Source organism: Aquarana catesbeiana, linkage group LG01 (genome assembly GCF_042186555.1).
Source record: "Aquarana catesbeiana isolate 2022-GZ linkage group LG01, ASM4218655v1, whole genome shotgun sequence".
Taxonomy (NCBI): domain Eukaryota; kingdom Metazoa; phylum Chordata; class Amphibia; order Anura; family Ranidae; genus Aquarana; species Aquarana catesbeiana.
In genome coordinates, this window is record NC_133324.1 from 872,506,030 (window position 1) to 872,531,045 (window position 25,016).

Genomic DNA, 25,016 nt, shown 5'->3' on the forward strand with positions numbered 1-25,016 from the left:
TGAAGAGGGTTACCTGTCCAAGAGTTCCCCCCCCCTATAATGTTAGAAATGGTCCATGAGAGGGGGGGAGGGGGAATATGATAGGTGTACCTTATACTTTGTTGTTGTTAAATTCCCCTTAATAAATGCTATCTGGAGGTTGGCCCATAATGTTTGTGTCTAATCTGCTTGCCATGTTTCTGTGAAAAAATAGTAATGTTTATTGTTTTTTCCTCAACAGTTTCCTTCAACGCCACAGGAATGGCAGACTATGGCCTCCCACTTTGCCCAGCGGTGGGACTTTCCTAACTGCGGAGGGACAATTGATGGGAAACACGTCCACATCGTCCCACCACCCAACTCGGGGTCGTACTATTATAATTACAAGGGGTTTAATAGTATAGTGATGTTGGCGGTGGTGTCGGCTAATTACGAGTTCCTGTATGTGGACGTGGGGAAGAATGGCCGGATGTCCGATGGTGGAGTCATCGGCCAGACGGAGTTCTACAGGCGTCTCCAGAATGGCAGCTTGGACTTGCCACCTCCAGAGGACAATGTTGAAGGTCTCCCATTTGTGTTCGTTGCTGATGAAGCATTTGCGCTGGGGGACCACCTGATGCGGCCATTCCCGATGAGGACCCTCACCCCGGAACAGAGGGTTTTTAATCACTGGCTGGCCAGAGCCCGAAGAGTGGTGGAGAACACATTTGGAATCCTGGCCAGCCGGTTCCGATTATTTCTGACACCCATCCATATGGCGGAGTATAAACTGAACCATATAATACTTGCCTGCTGTGTTCTCCATAATTTTTTAAGAAAACATTCAGCCAACTATGCTGGCTCAGTTGGGCCTGAGGCCAGAATCCCAAATCCATCAACACTAACGGCGCTTGAGTTCTTTGCGGGTAGGGGGGCTATCAATATGCCAGACAATCTGTGAAACCTTTTTCAAATAAAAAACAACCAAAAGAAATTCTTTGTTTACATTTACTGCTTGTGTTTGTTTTAGCTGACCCTGACAGAAATGTGTTGAGTGCAGAAAATGCCGTGATTGGGTAACCTTATAAAAAACAGTGTTGGCTGGTACTTCCTAAATGCAAAAACACATTTCACTACAAGTGCACTTGCAACTGCACTGAACCTGCACTTGTAGTGCAAAGTGTATTTGCCCTTAGAAAATAACCCCCATTTTTGCATAAAACAGCAATTACATCACCCCAAAAGTGTTGTAGTGTTGAGACAATAATCCACACATTCTTGAGTAAGCCACTTTTTTATACCTGCACAATCACATGTGCATTTACCAAAGGTTTTTAAAACAAACCAACATGTTTGTTGTATAACAATTTTTGCAGTAGCATTATCAAAAATCGAAATATCCATTTCAGATAAAACAGGCCTGTGTAAAACCAACAAGAAAGCCAAAAAACTTGAACTTACAAAGTTCACATTAGGTAAAACCTGAAGGCAATATCAGACATCAGTATTTAGGAACTGGGTTTGATATAGCGTTCAGATGGGGGGAAATCACCCCTGGAAAAGCCAAATTTGGAAGATGCACACCAATTTACGAATGTCAACATGTGCTATCTGCCATCAGGGGGATCAAGGGATGTGTTTTGGGGGAGCAAGCCCTTCCTCACCGCGACTTTATAATTGAGGAAGGGGTTGCACCCCCAAAACGCCTCCATTGATCTCCCGTGATGGCAGATAGCACATGTTGGCACACTGTGTGCATCCTCCAAATCTCGCGGTCAGGTACTGTATAGGCATCTTATATAGTAAGAGTGGCTTGATTTGAGGTACTTACAAAGTGTCCCCAAAATTGCAGCTCAAAAGTTTTGGGGACACTTTGTATTTGTAAGTAACCTTAAATGAATATATATATATATATTCATACACACACACACACACACACACTAATATGACATGATTTTCATCTTGTAGACTATATCTACATTTACTGGAGAACTATCCCTGAGGAAGGGGCCAAGTGACTCCGAAACGAGTGGGATAAGTCCATGCATTCTTCATATGTAGATAAAAATCCATCTTTGTGTAAAACTACAATGTGGTAATGTGTACCCACTACTTTTACTGTGCATCATATTTTTTGATAAAATTTACTATTGTATTTTATGTAAACTTTGTTGAAAATAAAATTACTATTTTTAAGTATATATGTTTACTCTGAGCCTTTACAGTTCCATCATACAGGGACTTTTTTCAGTTTATTTAGGGGTATGGCCATGGTGAGCAGGTATTCCAACCTCAATTCTTTTTGACTGCATGCAGGAATGTTCATGTGCATGCTGTACAGTGCATACACACTCTATGGTGTGTGCATGGACATGTGTGCACATCCAGGGGAGGCCATTGCCACCAAACAGCCTATTTAAGGGTAAATCAAATATATATACGCTGCGCTACCAGAACTGTGAACATAAATGATAACATATAAAGCTATACCTTAATAGCTATAAAGTGATAATAGTGCAATACAAAAAATTATAATAAAACATGCAATAATGTAAATAAATATATATAATAAAGTGACAATGTGCATTCACGTGATATTTATCTGTATGCTTTAAAACCAAAAGATCATAGGATCAGTCCAGGATTCCGGACATACTGCTGAACCCTGAAGTGGTTGTAATGCGTGTATTGACCAAGCCTAACAGCAAGGTCACGCTCTCTAAGGTGAGCATCCCTTAAATAGGCTATGGATCATTTTCACAGTATTTACCGAATCGTATGGATATTTTTGGAGCACTTATAGATTGTCATCTTTTTGAACTTTGCACGGCACATTGAAGCACTGTCATTCTTTTTATTTTATTTTGGATCTATTGCTTTCTATGATCCTATGGACTTTTGGTTTTAAAGCATACAGATAAATATCACGTGTATGCAGATTGTCACTTTATTATATATATTTATTTGCATTATTACATGTTTTATTATAATTTTTTGTATTGCACTGTTATCACTTTATAGCTATTAAGGTATAGCTTTATATGTTATCATTTATGTTCACAGTTCTGGTAGCACAGCGTAGATATATATTTGATTTGTTTACCCATGCATGCTTTATGAGACATGTGTAACGCTTGCAGCTGATTCAATAGAGGAGTATTGGTCTTAAAGAGATAGGACTGTTTTTTTAAAATTAGTGGAGGTTTACAGGACGTTATATTATATATTATAGCCTATTTAAGGGATTGCCTGACCCAGTGTTAGCGATGACTAGTCTTCAGCTTGTTCCTTGTGTCTTGACCTGTGCTCGGCACATGCTTCTTGTTACTGACTGCTTTTACCTGAAATGATTTTGGAATCTACTATGAGCTTAAAGTGTTTGTTACCCTAAAAAAAGAATTTAAAAAATAATCCTGTTCCTTTAAAGCATAATAAACTGCATAGTGCTTGTGCAGTGTCATTATTCCTTTTATAAACTGTAAAAAAACCTGGCTGATCCTGCCTGTTCCTGTGTCCCCCTGCGTGTCCTGACCACGGTAATCATGGTTGCTGAGCCCTGACACCGTGGTCAGTTTATGTGCCTCCATCATCCGCTGCTCTGCTCTCTCCGCCTCTCCCCCTTCCTCTCTTCCTGTCAGCTCTGTGTGTGTGAGCCGCCCCTCCCCTTCTAGCATCGTTCCGAACAGTTAGGAAATTTCCGAACTGCTCACAATCACTGCCAGCCCCTCTGCTAGGATACCATGTACTATACATTATAAGTCGATTTAAAAAATTCTTCTTCTAAACACCTTATTTCTCTTCGCCGATCAGTGGTCACGTGACCGCCCGGCAGACGTCAGAGGGAGATCTCGGCCCCTCCCTCTGTAGTACATACATCGGAGGAAGAGAGCACCGGGCGGTCACGTGACCGCTGATCAGTGAGGAGTAATAAGGTATTTCGAAGAAGAATTTAAAAAAACGACATACACTGTATAGTACATGTTATCCTAGCAGAGGGGCTGGCAGTGATTGTGAGTACCGCCTTTACAACCCCTTTAATCTAGCTCAGAGGCATAACTAGAATCTTCAGGGCCTTGGTGCAAGAAACCATAAAAGGCCCCACTGACCCCCCTCTGCCCCCCCCTCCATGGTGACGGAACCCCAGGGCCCGGTGGTAAGTGCAACCTTTGCGACCCTGATAGTTCTGCCACTGGTGTCAGAAGGCCTGATGGCCTGATGTTGAGGGAATCCCTCAGCTGCTTTACAGCAATAGTCTTGCTGTAGAACACTGTACAGGTACACCACTTCATGTGCAGGTTCAAGGCACCCCTAAGCATGTTATTTAAAGGAATTGTATATTTTTAATGTTGCCCTTTGACCGTCTCTCTAAGTATTTTTAAACACTTAAGGACCGATCCATGTACATTTACCACGGCAGGGCGGCCCTTAAGCGCAAAATCAATTACCTGTACGTGATTCTCGTGCATGGCTTTGGGGCTCGCACCGCCGGAGCCACACTCCCTCTGTGATTGAACACAGCGGGAGCCAATCAGCGGGTATGTGGGCCATGATGGCCGCTGGCCACCCATGATCGCTCACGTCTGTGATTCCTGCTTATCAGAAACACAGATGTCTCTCTTCGTCAAGTCAGTCCATCCCCACACAGTAAGAAAACAGGGAACACAGTTAACCATTTGATTCCTTGTCAGTGTCATTTATACAGTGTCAGTGCTTTTTTTTTTTTAGCCCTGATCACTGTATTGTTACTGGTCCACAAAAAGTGTTACTTACTGTCAGATTTGTCCGCCACAATATCGCAGTCATACTAAATATCGCTGATCTCCGCCATTACTAGTAAAAACATTAAAACACATGAAAAGTCCATAAATCTATCCCATAGTTTGTAGAAGCTATAACTTTTGCGCAAACCAATCAATGTACGTTTTTTTGGATTTTTTTTTTACCAAAAATATGTAGCAGAATACAAATTGGCCTAAATTGAGAATGTTTTATAGCAGAAAGTAAAAAATATATATTTTTTCAAAATTGTCAGTCTTTGTCTTTTTGTTTATAGCGCAAAAAATAAAAACTGCAGATGTGATCAAATACCACCAAAAGAAAGCTCTATTTGTGGGAAAAAAAGGACATCAATTTTATTTGGGTACAGCGATGCAGGACCGCTCAATTGTCAGTTTAAGCAACGCAGTGCTTTATCTCAAAAAATGGCCTGGTCAAGAAGGGGGTAAAACCCTTCGGAGCTGATGTGGTTAAAAATTTATTTTTCATTGACACGTCTTCTATGGCTGTGCTTGGCCGTGGCCTTTTTTTGTTTTTTTAGCAAAAGTTTTCAAATTGGGTTTGCTTTTTTTTTTTTGGCAAACTACTCTTCATATGCGTGTAATTACAGATGTCACAGAAATGCATAAAAATCTACTAAAATATTTCAAGTTAGGCAATCACTGTCTACAGGTAATTAAAAAAAATAGATTTTTTGATTTATTTGCTAAGAAATATACTTGATCTAATGATATTGCTAAATATAACAATGATCTCTGAAGGGATAACCATTTCCTTAGAAATAAACAGGAAGTATCATTTGAATGTAAAGTAGCTCATTCATTCTAATTCTTCCCATTGAGGCTCCATGTCCTTGTTTCAAGATTCCTACAAGCAGAGCGTTTCTTCTTAACCTTAACCACTCCAAGCTCCACTTTCTGCAAATCATCATTTACATTTAAACTGGCCACACAGACTAACTCAATTTCTAATTGGGTTATACAAGGAACCTTTCAGCAGAAATAAAATACAGAAGGGGTGATTTTATGAAAATTACAGCACTGAAGGTTTGCAACTTCCAGGATTCACTAAAGGCAATTACTAATGAAAGTTGCAGCGATTGGGAATCTTGTTCTTACTGTTATCCCTCTTCATGTGGGTAGGATGACAGATGTCACTGAACTTTTGTATGCAGACTGATAAGGTTCAATATGAGACAAAACAATATTTGTCTATGTAAAATAACCTTAACTTCCGCCACAAAACAAATATACTTTATTACAATTTTATGAAGAATACTTTATGTGTTATCTATTGATATCAGGTGATCTAAAATAAATTGGTCTGTGCAGTGCTAAATGTTTCCCCGGAAATAAACTGAATCATTCAGTTTATTCAGTAAAACAATATAAAAAATAAAGTGCAAAGTATAGAAATACAACACACTTTACAGCAGAAATAAAATACAAAAAGGGGGATTCGCTGAAAATTCCAACATTGAAGGTTTGCAATTTCCAGGATTCACTAAAGTCAAAAACATGGCTCAAAAATAAACCAGTTCATTTACTAAAACAATAAAAAGAATAAAGAGGAAGTAAAGAGTGCAGTAGCCATATCTGCCAGTTATAATCTAACGTGTACTAGCTGGCTTCAGTGAAGTGCATAGTAGTTGCTAAGAATTCATGCACCATACAACTGTAATTATAATAAAGCTTCGATATAGCCTTATTTAAAAAAAAATGCACATTTATAAAGCACACAGGTGTGCTTTATAAATGCGGTTAGTGGCTTTTGGACTTTGGAGTGTATGTAGAAAAAAGAGCTGCAAAAAGTCAAGTAATTTGAATTGTCAAAGTCATGTTAGTGCCTCGCCCCAGTCATGGAGTTCCATCTGCTGCAATAAGCAGAGAGGATTACTTGGCATACCGTAGTCTCTAAACCATGGTCTGCATTTTTTAAATGAATCATACATTGCAGGCCATAGCTTGATATACTTGTATCTGGTGTAGATCTCCCCTATAGTGTAAAATATGTCATTTCAAAGCAGATATAATTTATAAAATAAATACATAATGATTTAGAAGAAGGATTCTCAACTTTTTAATAAAATATGCCCTCATTGGATTACCCAGTATGTCCACATACCCCCTTTACCAGGTTGTTAAAATCATCATTATCCTATCATTTTATTAGGGATGAACCAACAGTTCGGTCAATTCAGAAATATGCCAGAACTTGGCCCGCTATTCAGTGGTATTTCTACCACTTTCATATATGACAGCTTCCTGCTATCAATGGTTGCTAAGGAAGCAAGGCTCCCCCTATGTTGAGAGCACTTTTCTGGCCGGACGGCCAGCTCTAGGAAGGGTTCTGGTCATCCCAAATGTCTTCCATTTAAGGATTATGGAGGCCACTGTGCTATTAGGAACCTTAAGTGCAGCAGAAATTTTTTTGTAACCTTGGCCAGATCTGTGCCTTGCCACAATTCTGTCTCTGAGCTCTTCAGGCAGTTTCTTTGATTCTCATTTGCTCTGACATGCACTGTGAGCTGTAAGGTCTTATATAGACAGGTGTGTAGCTTTCCTAATCAAGTCCAATCAGTATAATCAAACACAGCTGTACTCAAATGAAGGTGTAGAACCATCTCAAGGATGATCAGAAGAAATTGACAGCACCTGAGTTAAATATATGAGTGTCACAGCAAAGGGTCTGAATACTTAGGACCATGTGATATTTCAGTTTTTCTTTTTTAATAAATCTGCAAAAATGTCAACAATTCTGTGTTTTTCTGTCAATATGGGGTGCTGTGTGTACATTAATGAGGAAAAAGAATGAACTTAAATGATTTTAGCAAATGGCTGCAATATAACAAAGAGTGAAAAATTTAAGGGGTTTGAATACTTTCCGTATAAAATGATAATAGGTGCGGGTAGCCCGGAGCGCTAAATAAAAGCCAACTGTTCTAACTATGGAGATGGTGCTTTAGAGTCTGTGTGGGTGCTCACTTCATAATTGTGTAGAGACATGGGTAAAAAGGAAATGAACAAACCCCATATTATAACATGTAAAATAATGGAAAATGTATTAAATGATAAAAATGCACTCACAAAATGAATGCCATATGCTGAGCAAGAAGCATCTGAATCAAGTATACCAGGAGAGCCAAAAACCCCAGCCTTAGCCACCAGCATGGAGATGAAGTGTGCTATGGTGGAAGGAAATTGCTATCACTGGTCTACGGAGGAGCCGATGATGGAACCCACAACCCAGATGCAGGATTTTGGTTCTGAGTTCCTATTTTATATTATGCATGTATTTAAGTTGAAGACAAAGTGGATCTCATGGTCCTGCCCATGGGGGTTCTGGTCCAGGGTTTTTGTGCTTCTTCATACTTTGTTTCATATGCCCATCTGTAAAGATGCCAAACTGGCCTTGCTACATTGCCCGATACAGGGCCTGTTTTCTTACAAACAAAAGGTGGCAACCTATTTGTTTATTGTTGCCAAACACACAATTGCCAGAGGCTGGAAGAAGCCCTCTGTGTTGATTGCAGCATTTTGGCTGACCTTATGGTTCATTAAAAAATGTCTAGTATTTTAGATGACTCTCATACTGAAATTTCTCAAAGTATGGACACACTGGTGGTCCTATGCTCTTCCCACCCTGCATCCGACCAGCTTGGGCACTTTATAATTGTCTTCACCTAACCCAAGCCTGCTGGAACTTCATCCACCCCCCCCCATTCTCTTCCCCCTCCCACTATCTCCTCTTGATCTTTTCTTCCTTCTCCATTTCCCCCCCATACATTGCTCCCCCCTCCCTTTTCCCTTCCCCATACATTCCACCCCCCTTTTTTTTAATGTTTGTTTTGATTTCCCCACAATATGCTCGTAAGCCCTTGGACTTAGGTCTCCTTTGCAGACCCATGGCCTGTGCCACGGGGTCATATTATTGGCTTTTACCCCATGAAACTGTTACATTATGCCCTTCTCCAAGCTAACAGACTGACTGGAAACTGCACTGTTCACAGTTAACTCTTCCATGGCCAGAAGTTCGGGGAAGCAGCACTGAGAGAGCAGGAGTCAGCAGCATTGAACGCTGCATTATTGTGCTCAATGTGTTAAGCAAATAATGCAGAGTGTTTAATACTACTTTACAAAAAACATTTAAGAAAATAGTCTGCTCCCATAATTTGTAATAAAAACATCTTTGCCATTTCGAAGTTTCCCTCCAACCACTGAATATTATTTTGTATATACTGTGAGTCTGTACTTGCCAAATATGCTGCAGAAATCTCCCTCCACCAAGTCTGGCTGCAACCATTTCAACTGTGGGCAGCTGAAGCTGCTGCCTGTTCACTTCCTGGATTTACACAGACACACAGACGCACACGTCCAGCTCTGCAGCCCTGCAGCTTTCATTGGCCCTCTTATGACTCATCCCCCCTCCCTTCCTGGCAAATTCTCACAAGAGTGAGAGACAGAGCTGTGCATGATGTCATAAGCCTAGGCTAATGACCAGACAAGAAACAGGAAGTGGGCTGTATAAGGTATATACTGGTAGAAAAAAATGTTTTACTATCCAAAGTTAAAACAACAAGGGCAGAAGATTTAATAGATAAAAAGTTGAAAAAATAACTCAAGGTCCGTTTTAAGAACTCCTATATCCTTGAAGACTTTTAGAAGAATTGTGTTTTAACTCACATTAACTCCAAAGGATGGTCTCACTTATAACACAATAATCTCTCCTAGCACCAGCATGACAGAAGTTATATAAATAGAAGGTAAATGTCCCTATGATATAATTAAGCACAATTTTCAATGCATATTTAGAGGAGATGACCAACAACAAGATCTCAAAATAACTGATGTCAACACAGCACTGTAACTTAGTAGGAAAACATAGGATGATATTCCAATGTACAGATCATATTCTGATATTATAGAGGAAGGTTTTATGTAAGTCTTTCATTTATGTTCATTATGGATATTACATTCAACCGTCCTCCATAATACAAGAATATGATCTCTACATAGGAATTCCACCCTAAGTTTTCATACTGGGTTGCAGTGTTGATAGACATCAATTATTTTGAGATCTCGGTGTTGGTCACCTCTTCAAACTATGCATTGAAAATTGTGCTTAATTTTTACATAGTGACATTTATCCATTTCCATATATATAATATCCATAATAAACTTAGCATGAAAGACTTATGCATTAGCATATGTATGAATCAGTCTTCCCGACCTCTAAGTGGCAGATGGTGACCCCCAGAGTCAGGGAGAACTGACATTCCTCCTCGGGGTGCAGGTTACTAGTAATGGTGGGCAAAGTGCAAGATGGAAAGATGGGCGCCAGTCACTTTTAGCCTCCCGGATTGTATGATTATGTCAGATATTTGAGTCTCAAAGCGGTACATTGTTTTGCATAGAAATTTGGTGTTTTATATTGTAGCCCAGGAATTCTTAGGAATACCCCTCTTAAATCTGTCCAATTAAGAGTCTAGTAGACACCCCGGGTATGATAAAGTTTGAATCACGAAATCATAAAGTATAATATAATAAATAACTATAAATAATTATAAAAAATAATAATATAATAATAATAAAATGAATTTCCTCACAAATCACTATCGCTCAATTCTGCAAGTGTTCTAATTTACTATCGCTGTTTTCTAGCTGATCTAAAACTGCTTTTGACATAAAAGGACACTTCTTGGTTGCCATGGACAATCTCAAGTTTCCAGGCAGAAAGAACAGTATATATAATATAAATGTGTAGGCAGGGAACTGGACAAAGCACTAGGGACAAAAGGGAGGTGAAATGATTTGATACAGTAATGTAATCTGTAAGATTACAGTGTACTGTATGTGTTATGTTTTTTGTACTTTTTTAATTTGCCGCCTGGCTCTGCCCCCATGCGTCATGACGCTTGCAAGGAACGGAGCCCGGCACACAGAGCCTGGGGTGGAGGATCTGGCAGGGGACACAGCAGGGGAACATTGCAGGATCCTGGTGACAATGTAAGTAACCTGGACCAGGATTCTGCAATGCAATCCCGAGTGTGGCTCGAGGTTATTGCTAATGGTATTGAAATTTAACCCCGAGGCACACTCAGGAATACTGCTAGGAGGGTTAAAAATTAACAAAGATCTTTTTTTCTCTTAACAGGAAATGTGGGAGAGAGGGTTAGGGCACAGGACACCCTTAGGCAAATGTAATAGCAACTTGGCAGACTCTGCAGACAAAAATAGAACTAGGTGGACAGCAATACAGAAAAAGGGCCTTTAAGCTGAATGCAGCAATCTGTATCTTGCAGCAACTGCTGTCTCCTATGGCAACAACTTCACTCACAGGATCCCACTGTAGATCTGCAAGCTCAACTCACAGTATCCCACTGTAGATCCTCAAGCTTAGCTCCCAGCTACCTGCTGTACTTCTCAAGCTTCACTCACAGCTACCCGCTGTATTCTTCAAGCTTCAGCCACGCTACCTGCTGGGTTCCTCGGACTCTCAGCTACCTGCTGGATCCCTCAGGCTTGACTCACAGCTACCCGCTGTACTTATCTTCAAGCTCTACTTACAGATACCTGCTGTACTCCTTCAAACTTTACTCACAGCTACCCAATGTATTCCTGGATGAGTCTCTAGTGAAGCTTTCCCACTTACTTCACTGTCCCCGGTTAGTGAAGTGTCTGCTCTGGTACTCACTCAGAACTCCATCCCTTTGGCACCTGCCTCTGGCAACAAGAGTGGTTGTCCCTCTGGTAACTGCTTCTCCTATGCCTACTCATAACCTGAATTCACTGTAAATTATCATCCTAATGCCAAAGGCAACAGTGCCACCTATTGACAGAAGAGAGAGATTACAAATGAAACTCAAGCTTAGGAAAGAAACCAGTGGATCAAAGACTACAAATTAGCCAGGCTAGTTACCACCTAGCACAACTAAATTTACTAGCAGCCCTGTTTAAGACAAGGGTGCTACATGTAGGATACTTTTGAAGAAGCTAGAAATTGTAGCAGGTTTAAGTATAAGCAAGCATAGCATTATAGCAAAGTCCCCTTAGTAGTTTACTAGGGAATAAATCCCCTCGGCCCTGGATCACTGTGAGATTGTGATATAGCAGTACTAGAAGAAAGGACTTTTCAGAGACTTTTCATTCAACATGTACAGCATTTTTTCACTAAAAAGCATCCTGTTTATTTATAACAATTAGGGTTGCCAACTTTCCTTTAAGTCATACCCAAACATCTTGGTGGCGCACAGCATTTTTTTTTTAATGGGGAACACTGTGGACTGGTGTTAAGGAGAACTCTGATGTAAAAGGGTCTCTGCTCACCAAAGTCCCGACTTACATCAGAGTTTCCAGCACTCCCCCTTAAATCAGGATTTCCCAAAGCTCTCCTTACATCAGTGTTTGCAGAGCACCACTTAAATCTGAATCCCACTTACCTTAGTGAACTCACTCACTCGGAGGCAGGAGAGAGAAGGGAGGCAAAGGGGGCCTTTGTCACAGACAGTGGATTTTGAGCTTGCTTACCCAAGAATGGAGGCTCAGGCATCGGCACCTGTCATCCACAATGTATCTGCCAGGATATAGGCTGCCTGCCAGCCAGCCCCGCACTTCCCCATCCAAGTCCCGGCTTCGACAGCTTCACCCTTGCATCTCCTCCTGAGTCCCGGCGGTCGCTTCTCCTCCCAGCCAATGGGGTCTTAGGACTCCCGGCCAATGAGGTCTGAGGACTCCCGGTAAATCGGTCTCAGGACCCGCTTCCTGATTGGCCAGGAGGAGAAGCAGGAAGACATTAGTGAATATTAATTCGCTAATGTCACACAAGTGGGTGGGCTTGGGATGCAGAGTCCACCCTTTTTGAAGCCAATTATAGCCTCAGGCTCTAATCATGTGTTTAAAAAAAAAAATAAAAAACCCATTGAAATCCATGCATCCAGCGCCCTGCATGGAGATTAGAGGCTAGGTGCATAGATTAGAGGGACGGCGTCTCTGTGCCCCTTATGAGTGGCCGCCACTGGTTTAGTGGTAGAGAAAAAAAAAGCTCCAGAGGCTGAAAATGTGCTCTTTGTCAAGACCCAATTTCTGAAGATGATAATAAAAAAGCAGCAAAGGATAAAAAGAAAACCCAGCAGGGGAATATTGGGCCTGCAGTGAATGGGACATGTTAATGAACAGGTTGCATCTGTCAGCCTTGGGCTATTGTCCATTGACTGTTGGGGGCAGTGGCGGTGCATTCATTAAGAGCGCACGGGCGTCACCACCTCTCTCCAGCCACCTCCTCTGTGCACTATGGATAGATTCATGCATTGCATGAATCTATCCACAGCCACTGTAACCACCCCCTATTCAGGCATCCGGCCCCTTTTTGGGCGCCGGGCGCCTGAATTACAGCAGCGGGGTGGTGTTTTTGAAGCACCTGATTAGAGTCATAGGCTCTAATAGGCATCAAAAAAGGTGCACTACGAGCGCAAACCATTGTCCTCCTCCATTTTTTTTTAGCGGGCCTGATCGGACCCAGGGGTAGGTGGGTGTTAACAGACACAAGTCCATTTACAACCGACAGTTCATCGGAATACATGGACCTTCAAATCAGATCAGATCGCCTGTGTCAAAGGCCCATGACATGCATAGGGTTACATTGTGCATGCAACTGACTGCAAGCACATGCCATGTGTGACATCACTAACCACACCAGGTGCGACATGTAAACACAGATATGGTGAGGACCATAAGAGGGGATGGACAACTCAATTTGGTATCTATTGGGATTTGGATTTCCCCTTTTTCCACAGGAGGGGATGCAGATGGGGACCACTGGAGGAGATGGATAGGCACAATTACCCATATGTACAGATATTCATTACATTATATGTATATTCTTTACTTTATGGATCTGCTGCTATTAATTACCCAGTGCCAGAGGCTTGTATCATATTCTTCTAATTAATGACTAGGCAGGAGATATGACCCCTATGTACATACTAATACAATATACAGCTTTGGCCACAGAGATCAGACTAAGGAAATACACATGTATTCGCAGACACCATAAGGTTCTACATGTGAGCACTGTTATGTTAGGCAAGGCATGTATGAACCAGGGCAGGTTAACATTTGCATGGCTGACACTACAAGACATGGCACATGACAAATATTGATATTCGGGGCTGAATCCCAATCCTTCATCTGTCAACTAATCTTTAGAAGCATAAAGCAAACAAAAGGCACACTAAGTTCTGTAAACGTTGTTTTCTTCTATGATAAGCTCATGTAGCTGTACTGACAGGTTATTGCTGTGTAAAAGTGGAGCAGCTGAACGACTCTTTAACTTTATTACAATTAAATACAAAGTGTATGTTACCCCACAAAGTAAAATTTAGTAAATGTGTGTGTGTGGGTAGACAAGTATTTTTTGAAAATCTAGCTTTCTAACTTTTTATTTATTCTGCCAGTTTAGAGTGGAACTTCACTCCCTCAATCAACATTGACTATTTTTAATCCTTATGCTGCTAGAATTAGTAATTTGATAGGAAAGTATATTATACTTACCTATTTTAATTTTTTTTTTTTCCTTTACATTTCTTCAGTTACTTCCTGGTGTCCAGGCCTAGGCAAATGATGTCATACATCCCAGGAGTCTTCAGTAGGTGAGGAGGGGTTTTCTCGGCTAAGCACGCCCTCCTGCCTGCATGCTTGAGCTAAAGGCAGATGGATTCCAGGAAGTAAATACTACATGAATCTTCTGTCCTTACTCAAGATTGCCATGGCCAGAAATGCTAGGGGGATGTTTTTCAAAGTGATTTCTCAGCAAAATAAAGCATGGAGATATGGATGGATGGATGTGTTTACTTTGAATATTAAAAATGACTTAAAGCGGAGTTCCACCCAAAAATTGAACTTCCGCTTTAAGTGCAGTTGACCCCCTGACATGCCACATTTGGCGTGTCATATTTTTGGGGGAGGAGTGGGTACCCTGTTTTTACAGGCTCCCAGCTCCTGCTTCCTCCCAGGGCTCCGCAGCGCTTGAAGGAAGATCACCTCTCTCCCCTCCCACCCTGCAATCTTCTGGGACATGTCACAGGTCCCAGAAGATAGCCCGGCCATTCACAGCGTGCAGCGTGGCTTGCGCATGCGCAGTGCACAGTGAGCGCCTGCCTGTGAAGCCACAGCTGAGTGCCCACAGTTAGAATTCTGGCGCCTCCGAGAGGAGGGGGAGAGGAGCGATGCTTCCTGCACCCGCATTGCTGGACCGTGGGACAGCTACACTTTTTGTGGCTGCTGACTTTTAAATGGGTGGAACTCTGCTTAAAATTTTTGGATTGTGGTGCTCCGATGCTGTGTTGTTCCACTTTAAAAACCCTGCTGATCCTGCAAGTTCCACTTGGTCCCTGCCTCAAACTGACCGCGGCAAGCACGGAAGAAGATCCGTGTTGCCATGGTCACTTTACATCCCTGTGATGATTCTTAGGAGTTACAGGACAGTATGCTAGCCCATGGCGTGCCTGTATGGCCTTGTTCACACTTGCTCATAATACAGACACTGAACAAACGTGCCTATAGCTTTGCTCCCCTAGCACCCTATGCCCATTTGATATGCATTAAACGTGCATTAAAAACGCACCCCGAAGGCCAATTTTTTTCTTTTGTTGTGAACAAGGTTTTTAATAACAGTGTGAACAGGGCCTATCGCTCGTGGTCAGTTGTGCATCCACTCCCCTCCAAGCTCCTACCGGTTAAGTAAGGGTGTGGGTGTGGCTTATATTACACAGTGGGCAGGTATAATGTAGTGGGTGGCCAAGATTACTGGCAAAGTGTGGGCGGGTGAATGGGCATATATCACACATGCAGCAGTAGCATTACTTACTGTGTGGGCTGCATTACAGAGCCAGCATCAGTTTTGACAGCCAGATTCTAGCTGGGAGCTTCTGTCAAAAGCAAACCTGGTTCTGGAATGCAGAACAGACGTGGAAGCCACTTCTCTTCTATGTGTATTGGTAATGTTTGCCCCCCCGCTGTGTCACCTAATCCCACCCACATTCCTGACCCTTTTACATAGACCCCCCCCGTTACAGTTAAGAGGGACTGGTGAAGCTGTGATGTCACATGCCAGCCATAAGAAAAGAAAATAAAGGTTAAAAAAAATGATTGAAGAAAAAATAAGGAGACATACAGTATCTCACAAAAGTGAGTACACCTCACATTTTTGTAAATATTTTATTATACCTTTTCATGTGACAACACTGAAGTAATAACACTTTGCTACAATGTAAAGTAGTGAGTGTACAGCTTGTATAACAGTGTAAATTTGCTGTCCCCTCAAAATAACTCAACACACAGCCATTAATGTATAAACCGCTGGCAACAAAAGTGAGTACATCCCTAAGTGAAAATGTCCAAATTTGGATATTTTCCCTCCCCGGTGTCATGTGACTCATTGATGTTACAAGGTCTCAGGTGTGAATGGCTCGTCGTGGTCGACCAAAGAAGCAAAGAATTTTCTGAGGATGATGATGCACAAGAAAGCCTGTAAACAGTTTGCTGTAGACAAGCAGACTAAGGACATGGATTACTGGAACCATGTCCTGTGGTCTGATGAGACCAAGATAAACTTATTTGGTTTAGATGGTGTCAAGCGTGTGTGGTGGCAACCAGGTGAGGAGTACAAAGACAAGTGTGTCTTGCCTACAGTCAAGCATGGTGGTGGTAGTGTCATGGTCTGGGGCTGCATGAGTGCTGCCGGCACTGGGGAGCTACAGTTCATTGAGGGAACCATGAATGCCAACATCTATTGTGACATACTGAAGCAGAGCATGATCCCCTTCCTTCAGAGACTGGGCTGCAGGGCAGTATTCCAACATGATAACGACCCCAAACACACCTGCAAGACGACCACTGCCTTGCTAAAGAAGCTGAGGGTAAAGGTGATGGACTGGCAAAGCACGTCTCCAGACCTAAACCCTATTGAGCATTTGTGGGACATCCTCAAACACAAGGTGGAGGAGCGCAAGATCTCTAACGTCCACCAGCTCCGTGATGTTATTATGGAGGAGTGGAAGAGGACTCCAGTGGCAACCTTTGAAGCTCTAGTGAACGCCATGCATAAGAGGGTTAAGGCAGTGCTGGAAAATAATGGTGGCCACACAAAATATTGACACTTTGGACCCAATTTTGACATTCTCTTTAGGGGTGTACTCACTTTTGTTGTCAGCGGTTTAGACATTAATGGCTGTGTTGAGTTATTATGAGGAGACAGCCAATTTACACCGTTATACAAGCTGTACACTCACTACTTTACATTGTAGCAAAGTGTCATTTTTCAGTGTTGTCACATGATCACATTCTGTGGAGTTCAATGTCAGGATCTCCACCGCTCATCATAGTAATGTGAGTTCTAAGACGACGGGCTCAATTTTCTGCCTACGGAAGATGAAGCAATTGATCTTCTCAAAAGAACTCAGGATATGCTTGCCACTGCCAACCACGGGCTTCACAAAATTGTCACTAACGGTGACAAGGTTGTGAAAGCCTTTCCATCTGAACCATGCTGTTAGTGTAAAGGGGTTCAAGCCAGAGGCATACCTTGAACCCCAGAGCAAGAAACCATGAACAGCCCCTCTGACCTCTTCCCACTGATCCCAGGGCCCTTTATTACGATCCTGCAGCAGGACTCTTTCACATGTTCTGCAGCAGGCTCCTTTCCTGCCGTCTTGGGTAGGGTTGTCACCTTTTTTTCAAGCCAAACCCGAACACTTTAGTGGCTCATAGCATTTTTTTTCTAGTATAAACTAAACATATATTTGTGATTAAATAATATTTCTAATCTACCACATAGCTCAATTCTCTCCAAGCTGGTCTTCTTTATGCTGGCAAGGTTGCGGCCAAACTGGTAATCTCTTTCGCATTATGTGTTCCTGCGCAAACTTGAAAAGCTTCTGACCGAGTGTGTTCCGGCTCCTCTCCAGTGTCACTGGGATACGCACTGATCCAAAACCTGACATGGCAATTCTAAACTTGAGGATTGAGGACTTCCCTAACCCTTATCGTAAGGTAGCCACTTGCATCCTACTGGCTGCCCGCCTTCTGATTACCAGGCACTGGAAACAGGAGCAGGCGCCCAACCTGTCAGTGGTGACCAGTTTAATTATTTTTCACTCGTTTGAAAAACTGAGAGCATTTCGATCTGCCTCACTGCAACCCTCGGAAAATGCTTGGAAATATTGGGTAACCTAGTATTCTAACAATCATAACAACGCATAGTTGTTCGTATCCACTCATGTAGCTGTATTCCATCCTGATTGTTTGCACAATGATATTATTGTGCCCTGGGAGGCTATCCCTTTTTGCACCCTCTTTTTTTTTTGTAGCTTTTATTTCTATGTCTCCTGCGATTACAGGTTGTTTGTCTTATGCATTTCCTAATAAAAAGTATTAAAACAAAAATAACATTTCTAATAATATGGATTAAATCACAAGAGTCCCCCCTTACATCAGAGTCCACAGAGTTCCCCCTTTACATCTGAATCCGCAGAGTTCCCCTTTACATCTTAAGTCAAAGAGATCCCTTTTACATCTGAACTCACAGAGTTCCCCTTACTTTGATCTCGCAGAGTTCCCCTTTACATCTGAACTCGCAGAGGGGGCTCTGATGTAAGGGGGAACACTGCAGACTCTGGTGTAAAGGGTAACTCTGATACAAGGGGGTCTCTGGTAACCAGAGCCCACACTTACATCATAGTCTTCAGCATTCCCCTTTAACCTCTTCAGATCCGCGCTATTGCCAAATGACAGCAACAGCGCAGACCTACATTGCCGGGACGATGTCTATTGACGTCGTCCCGTGCACGAGCGGCCTGTGCGCCCCCTGCAGGGCGCACGCGGTGTGCTCGGTGATCAGCGAGTCTATGAAACTTGCCTGATCACAGATCAGAGTAAGGGGTTGGTCCCGACCCCTTACCACATGATCAGCTGTCAGCCAATGACAGCTGATCATGTGATGTAAACAGAGCCAGCAATCGGCTATTTTTTCTCCTCGCGCTGACAGCGTGAGGAGGAAAAAAAAAGACGATCACCGGCGGCCGTGAGAGCGACATCAGTCCCGATCACGGTGATCATCAGCCCACAGTACCACCCATCAGTGCCCACAGTGCCACCCATCAGCGCCCACAGTGCCACCCATAAGCGCCCACAATCAGTGCCACAACAACAGTGCTGCAACATCAGTGCCACCTATCAGTGCCCATCAGTGTCACCTACCAGTGCCCATAAGTGCCCATCAGTGCCGCCCATCACTGCCTATCAGTGCCACCCATCAGTGCCGCCCCTCAGTGCCCCCCATCAGTGGTACCTATCAGTGCCCATCAGTGCCACCCATCAGCGCCCATCAGTGGCCATCAGTGCTGCCTTATCTGTGCCCATCAGTACCGCCCTATCTGTCCCCATCAGTGCCGCCTTAACTGTGCCTATCAGTGGCGACTTAACTGTGCCTATTAGTGCCACCTTAACTGTGCCTATCAGTGCCGCCTTAACTGTGCCCATCCGTGCCCATCAGTGCAGCCTATCGGTGCCCACCAGTGCCGCCTCATCAGCGCATATCAATGAAGGAGAAAAATTACCTGTTTGCAAAATTTTATAACAAACAATGAAACATGATTTTTTTTTTTTTCAAAATTTTCCATCTTTTTTTGTTTGTTTAGCAAAAAAAAAAATCCCAGCTGTGATTAAATACCATCAAAAGAAAGCTCTATTTGTGGGAAAAAAATGATAAAAATGTCATTTGGGTACAGTGTTGTATGACCGCGCAATTGTCATTCAAAGTGGGTCAGCGCTGAAAGCTGAAAATTGGTGTGGGCAGGAGGGGGGTTTAAGTGCCCAGTAAGCAAGTGGTTAATCAGGGTTCCCAGAGCACCCTTACGTCAGAGTCTGCAGAATTTCACTGTAAGGGGGAGCTCTGTGGACTCTGATGTAAGGGGTGCTCTGGGAACCCTAATTTAAGGGGGAACGCTGTGTCCACAGAGCACCACTTATATCTGAGTCCGCCTTACATTAGTGTACTCAGTAGCAGGAAGGAGAAGGGAGGGAGGGGGGGGCACGTCAGTCACCATGGATGGTGAGCTCACTCACCCCAGGAAGGAGGCTCAGGTAGTCTGAGCTTTCCTTTCTGAGCACAGTGCTGTCAGGGATTGGAGTGTGGGTGGGGCCGTGGGCACACAGGAGGAGAGGGAAGGGAGGAGGAGCAGATCTAGGTCTGTCTCTCTCTCCACTCCTGTCAGTGCAAGGGGGTGGGCAGTGTGAGAGAGAGTGTAACAGACACTCTCTGCTGACAACTGCAGCCAGCAACGCAGCCATGGAGGCACAGTCTGGGCTCTTGGGAAGGGCTGTCATCTTTTCTTCAAGCCAAACCCAAACACTTTAGGGGAGCACAGCAAATTATTTTGTAGTACACATTATACATATATTGTGTGATTAAATAAAATTTCTAATCATATGGATTAAATCACAATAGCCCCCCCTTACATCAGAGTCCACAGAGTTCCCCCTTTACATCTGAATCCATAGAGTTCCCCTTTACATCTTAACTCAGAGAGATCCCTTTTGCTTCTGAGCTTACAGAGTTCCACTTAATTTGATCTCACAGAGTTCCCCTTTACATCTTAACTCGCAGAGTTCCCCTTTACATCTTAACTCGCAGAGTTCTCCTTTATATCTGAATTCTCAGAGGGGGCTCTGTTGTAAGGGGGAACACTGCAGACTCTGATGTAAAGGGTAACTCTGATATAAGGGGGTCTCTGGTAACCAAAGCCCCCACTTACATCATAGTTCCCAGCATTCCCCTTTAATCAGGGTTTCCAGAGCACCCTTACATCAGAGTCTGCAGAATTTCACCATAAGGGGGAGCTGTGAGGACTCTGATGTAAGGGGTGCTCTGGGAACTCTGATTTAAGGGAGAACACTGTGGACTCTGGTGTAAATGAGAACTCTGATGTAAGGGGGTCTCTGCTCACCAAAGCCCCCACTTACATCAGAGTCCACAGAGCCAGGGCCAGATTAGCATAGGGGCTAATGGAGCTGCAGCTCCAGGCCACTAACCTTAAGATAAGCTCATTTGCCAAAAAAAAATCACAAAAAATTTTGATCGAGTTTTGAGGGTCGTAGAGAATTTGGGGGGTAAGTAGCCCCACCACTGGTCAAAATTTGGGGCTAATAGGATCTATTGTTCCGGAGATAAGGGGCTCCTTGTGCAGCCTGTCAGAAGCTACATACATCCCGGCCAGTTTAAATACAAGCTGGCACACTCTGCAGCAGACTGAGAGGATGAGCTCACAGTGCCTCTCACTTTTTGTCTGGGGCATTGAGCTCAATGGACAGCTTGGAGCCTTGGACCAATGGTAAAGTACCATGAGCCCCAGCTATACAATAACAATGCTGCAGTGGAGGCTGTCCCCTCACTGCAGTGTCATAGAAGGGTGCATGTGTCTAAAAGACACATGCTCCCTTCCAGCCCAGCCCTCTCAATTAGAAGGAAAAAACATGAGTTTATGGGTATAAGATTTACCCACAATCCCATGTTTTTCTCACATAGTTAAGAGGGATAATGAGAATCTTCTGCTGCTGAAAAGGTATTGTTATAATCAAGCTAAATCATATATTATTATGCTATAAGTTATAACATATTAATTTATTATTTATCTATTTACTGTGAAATTACTGATTTTAAGTTATAACTTCAGTAATTTGTCCATTAAGCCACCTGCTTGAGTACAGTTTTTGAAAATATAGTAAATTACCTTAAAAATAATATATAATAATTATTTGTATATTACTTACTTATGGTAATTAACCCCTTGCCACCCAGGCCAATTCTGACACGTCTCTGCTACGTGCTAGAAAATTACTCAGAACCTTCAAACATTATATATATTGTTTTAGGAGACACCCTAGGGAATAAAATGGCGGTTGTTGCAACTTTTTTTTTTTTTCAAAAAGGTATTTATTGAACAAGTTTAGACAGTTTCCAATGTACAAACAATGCTCTTGCATATATCTATAGTTACCTTTCATGGTTATTCTAGCACCCTTAACTTGAATCTACTCATGATGACCTTCAGATTTTTTTCGAATCTACCTGGGCTACACCTGTGTTCATAGATATATCTTTCCATGACCAAGGTGTTCCCATGTGTGTTATCCACGAGGCAACTGTGGGGGGTGAGATCGATTTCCATTCCATCAGGATGAATTTTTGGGCTTGAAACAGTGCCCTAGAGAATGCTGTTCTAACCATCTCCTCGAGATTAACCTCCTCCTAAACTCCCAAGATACAGTGAATTGGGTCTAAGGGAATGGTCATTTGGAACACTTGATTAAACGTCCCAAGTACTGCACTCCAGTAATGGTGGAGCTTTGGGCATCTCCAGAGCAGATAAATGAGATCCCCCTGGTGTTGCCTACACCTGCCACACAGGGGGTCTGGCCGCCTACTCATCTTATGCAAATAGGAAGGAAGAGGCTATATTTGGACTTTAATGGTACATATATCAACTGATGCTGAACAGTCAGATGTAAAATTTTTAAAGAAATTTATTACAAAAATACATATGATGATAGATTTTTACAGATTAAAACAAATAGTGATTATCAAGACAAAATTCTATAGTTGCACCACAACGTGACAACTAGAACATAGATACCATTTGTATATTGGTTGTTCTACATGTTTCGCAGGTTTACATTACATACTTCTTCAGGAGCTTTATACAGTTAGATGGTTATTAAAAGATGATTATCACATAACTATGAAAGTAAAAAAGATACATATTAGTCACAAAATACAGTAAACAGATATGAGTAATTTATATATAAAATTGTAGCATTTTTTGTAAATAAAGCATTTGTTGTGAATCCCCAAATGTTCAATTGTCTTACCAAAAAGCATTGGATTGCCAGGGGCCCAAAGAAAATGACTCACCCCCAAGGGCACGGGGGCCCGTTAAGAGGCACAGGGTACAGTGCCTGTGATAACACCCTGTGATAACAGTGTGAGATGATCCCTTTAGTTTCAGTAATTGTTTGTAAGAGGTGGAAAATAGGGGTATTTGACATAACCCAGTGGTTAGCATCCCTCTGCGCACCCACAGTGTGCCTGAGCTGGAGATAGGAGTAAAACATGGTGGAGGGCAAAGTAAACCTATTTTGTAACTCGGAAAAAGACAGCAACTTGCCGTCCTGAAATATGTGTGACAGCAAAGTTACGCTGAAGGAGCGCCACTTGGGTCCCTGTCGTAGTTTTGCCAGTTCAACATAGGAGAGGTTCTCCCATATTGGGCTATATTCAGTGAATCCCAGCACCCCCTGCATATGCCTGCCTTTGTTACATATTTTTTATGGAGTAGAGTAAGGGTGGGCATCTGCTTATTAGATTTATGGAACATCTGTGCCTCCAGGTCAATCGGAACAGTCTCCGCTCCAGAGCCGATCAGCTTTAACCTTGACAATGAGCCTACTGGATCATGGGCCATGGGCTCAGTGAGATGCTGCATTTGGGCTGCAATATAGTACAGCCAAGGATTGGGCACTGCCAATCCTCCACTGTCCTTGGGTTGCTGCAACTGTTCTAGTTTGATCCTGGGGGGCCTGTATTTCACAATAGGCGTCTAAAGAAGTGTTAACCACCCTGAAGATTTCAAGTGAATTACAACAGGGGAGTTGTGGAGAAAATATAGCAACTGTGGCATCAATATCACTTTTATTAAGTTGGCTCTACCCGCCAGCGATAGTTTAAGATTATTCCACGTGTTAATTTTGTCCCGAAATCTGGATAGTAGGGGGTACACATTTAATGGGCAGTAATCCACAAGTCTAGGTGATATTTGTATTCCTAGGTATTTGAATGAGGTCACTACTGGGACAGGACAAGAATCCGGCAGATCCACCTCTTGATCCCCGTCAAGCACCATTAAGGCCGATTTGGACCAGTTTATGGTCAGACCGGAGTAGTGCCCAAAACTGGAAATTGTAATAATAATACCCAAGCGCTGGTGTGGTGAGAGGCTAAAAATGAATAATATGATAAAAGCTGCAAACCAAAAACGGTGATCTCTCACTGGTGCAATGTATAAAAATATAAAAATTGTGTACTATGATAAATGTGCAATAGAAAATGCTAATCATGAGGGCAGGAGGCGGAGCCTAGCGGAGCAGACATGCATTGTTAGAGCTCCACACCGCTGAGGAGAGAAGAGAAGGACAAAGCGGAGCCTGCAGGCTCAAAAGGTATCCATTTGAACCTTTTTGCCCCAGGGAACAAACTGTGAAAGTTTGGGCAGGAAATATGGTACTGGGAGGAAACCGTGGCAGAAATAAAAATCACCTCACAAAGAGCTCACAGGCACTCACTGCAGCTGAAGCAGCTCCAGTCACCTCACAAGATACAGCATCAGGGCGCTCTCACAGACAGAAAATGTCACAGCAAGACTCTCCATTTGAGTCAGATACAGAACAAATCCTCTCACAAACTTCTCCACAAGCCTCCTCAGTATCCCCAGTAATATTATTACAATTTGAAAAGATGCTTCATAAGGCTTTAAAACAAACCTCAGACCAAATAACAAAAAGCCTAACCAAAGAAATAAGAGAGCTGGGAAACCGCACCGCAGCCTTAGAAATAAAAATGGATGAAATTGAAATTACAACCCAAGAAAATATAACAGAATTGGAACAATTAAAAGAAGAGAATTTAATACTTCAAACTAAGCTTGAAGATTACGAAAATAGAGCCAGACGTTCAAACTTACGCATAAGGGGAATACCTGAAACTGTGACAGACCTGCAATCTACTATTACTGCTCTATTACAAGAACTAAAGCCAGATATCCCTATTGAACGTTTAGAACTGGACAGAGTACACAGAGCCCTCACAGCCAAAAAGAAAGATGGACCCCCACGTGATATAATCACAAAATTTCATTATTGCAGAACGAAAGAACAAATACTAATTGCTGCAAGAGAAAAAAAGGAACTTAATTTTCAAGGACACAATTATCAAATTTTTGCTGACCTATCCCAACTTACTATTACTAAAAGACGATCCATGAAACCCCAACTAATGGAACTGCAACGCCACAACATTATGTATCAATGGGGCTTCCCCTTTTCAGTCAGATTTAACTACCAAGGTACAATTTACAGAAGCAGATCAGCAGATGAACTACAACAAACCCTTTTAAAATTAAATCTGACAGAACCCACAAGCAGCAACACTCCCACACGCAGAAGAATGGCATCATC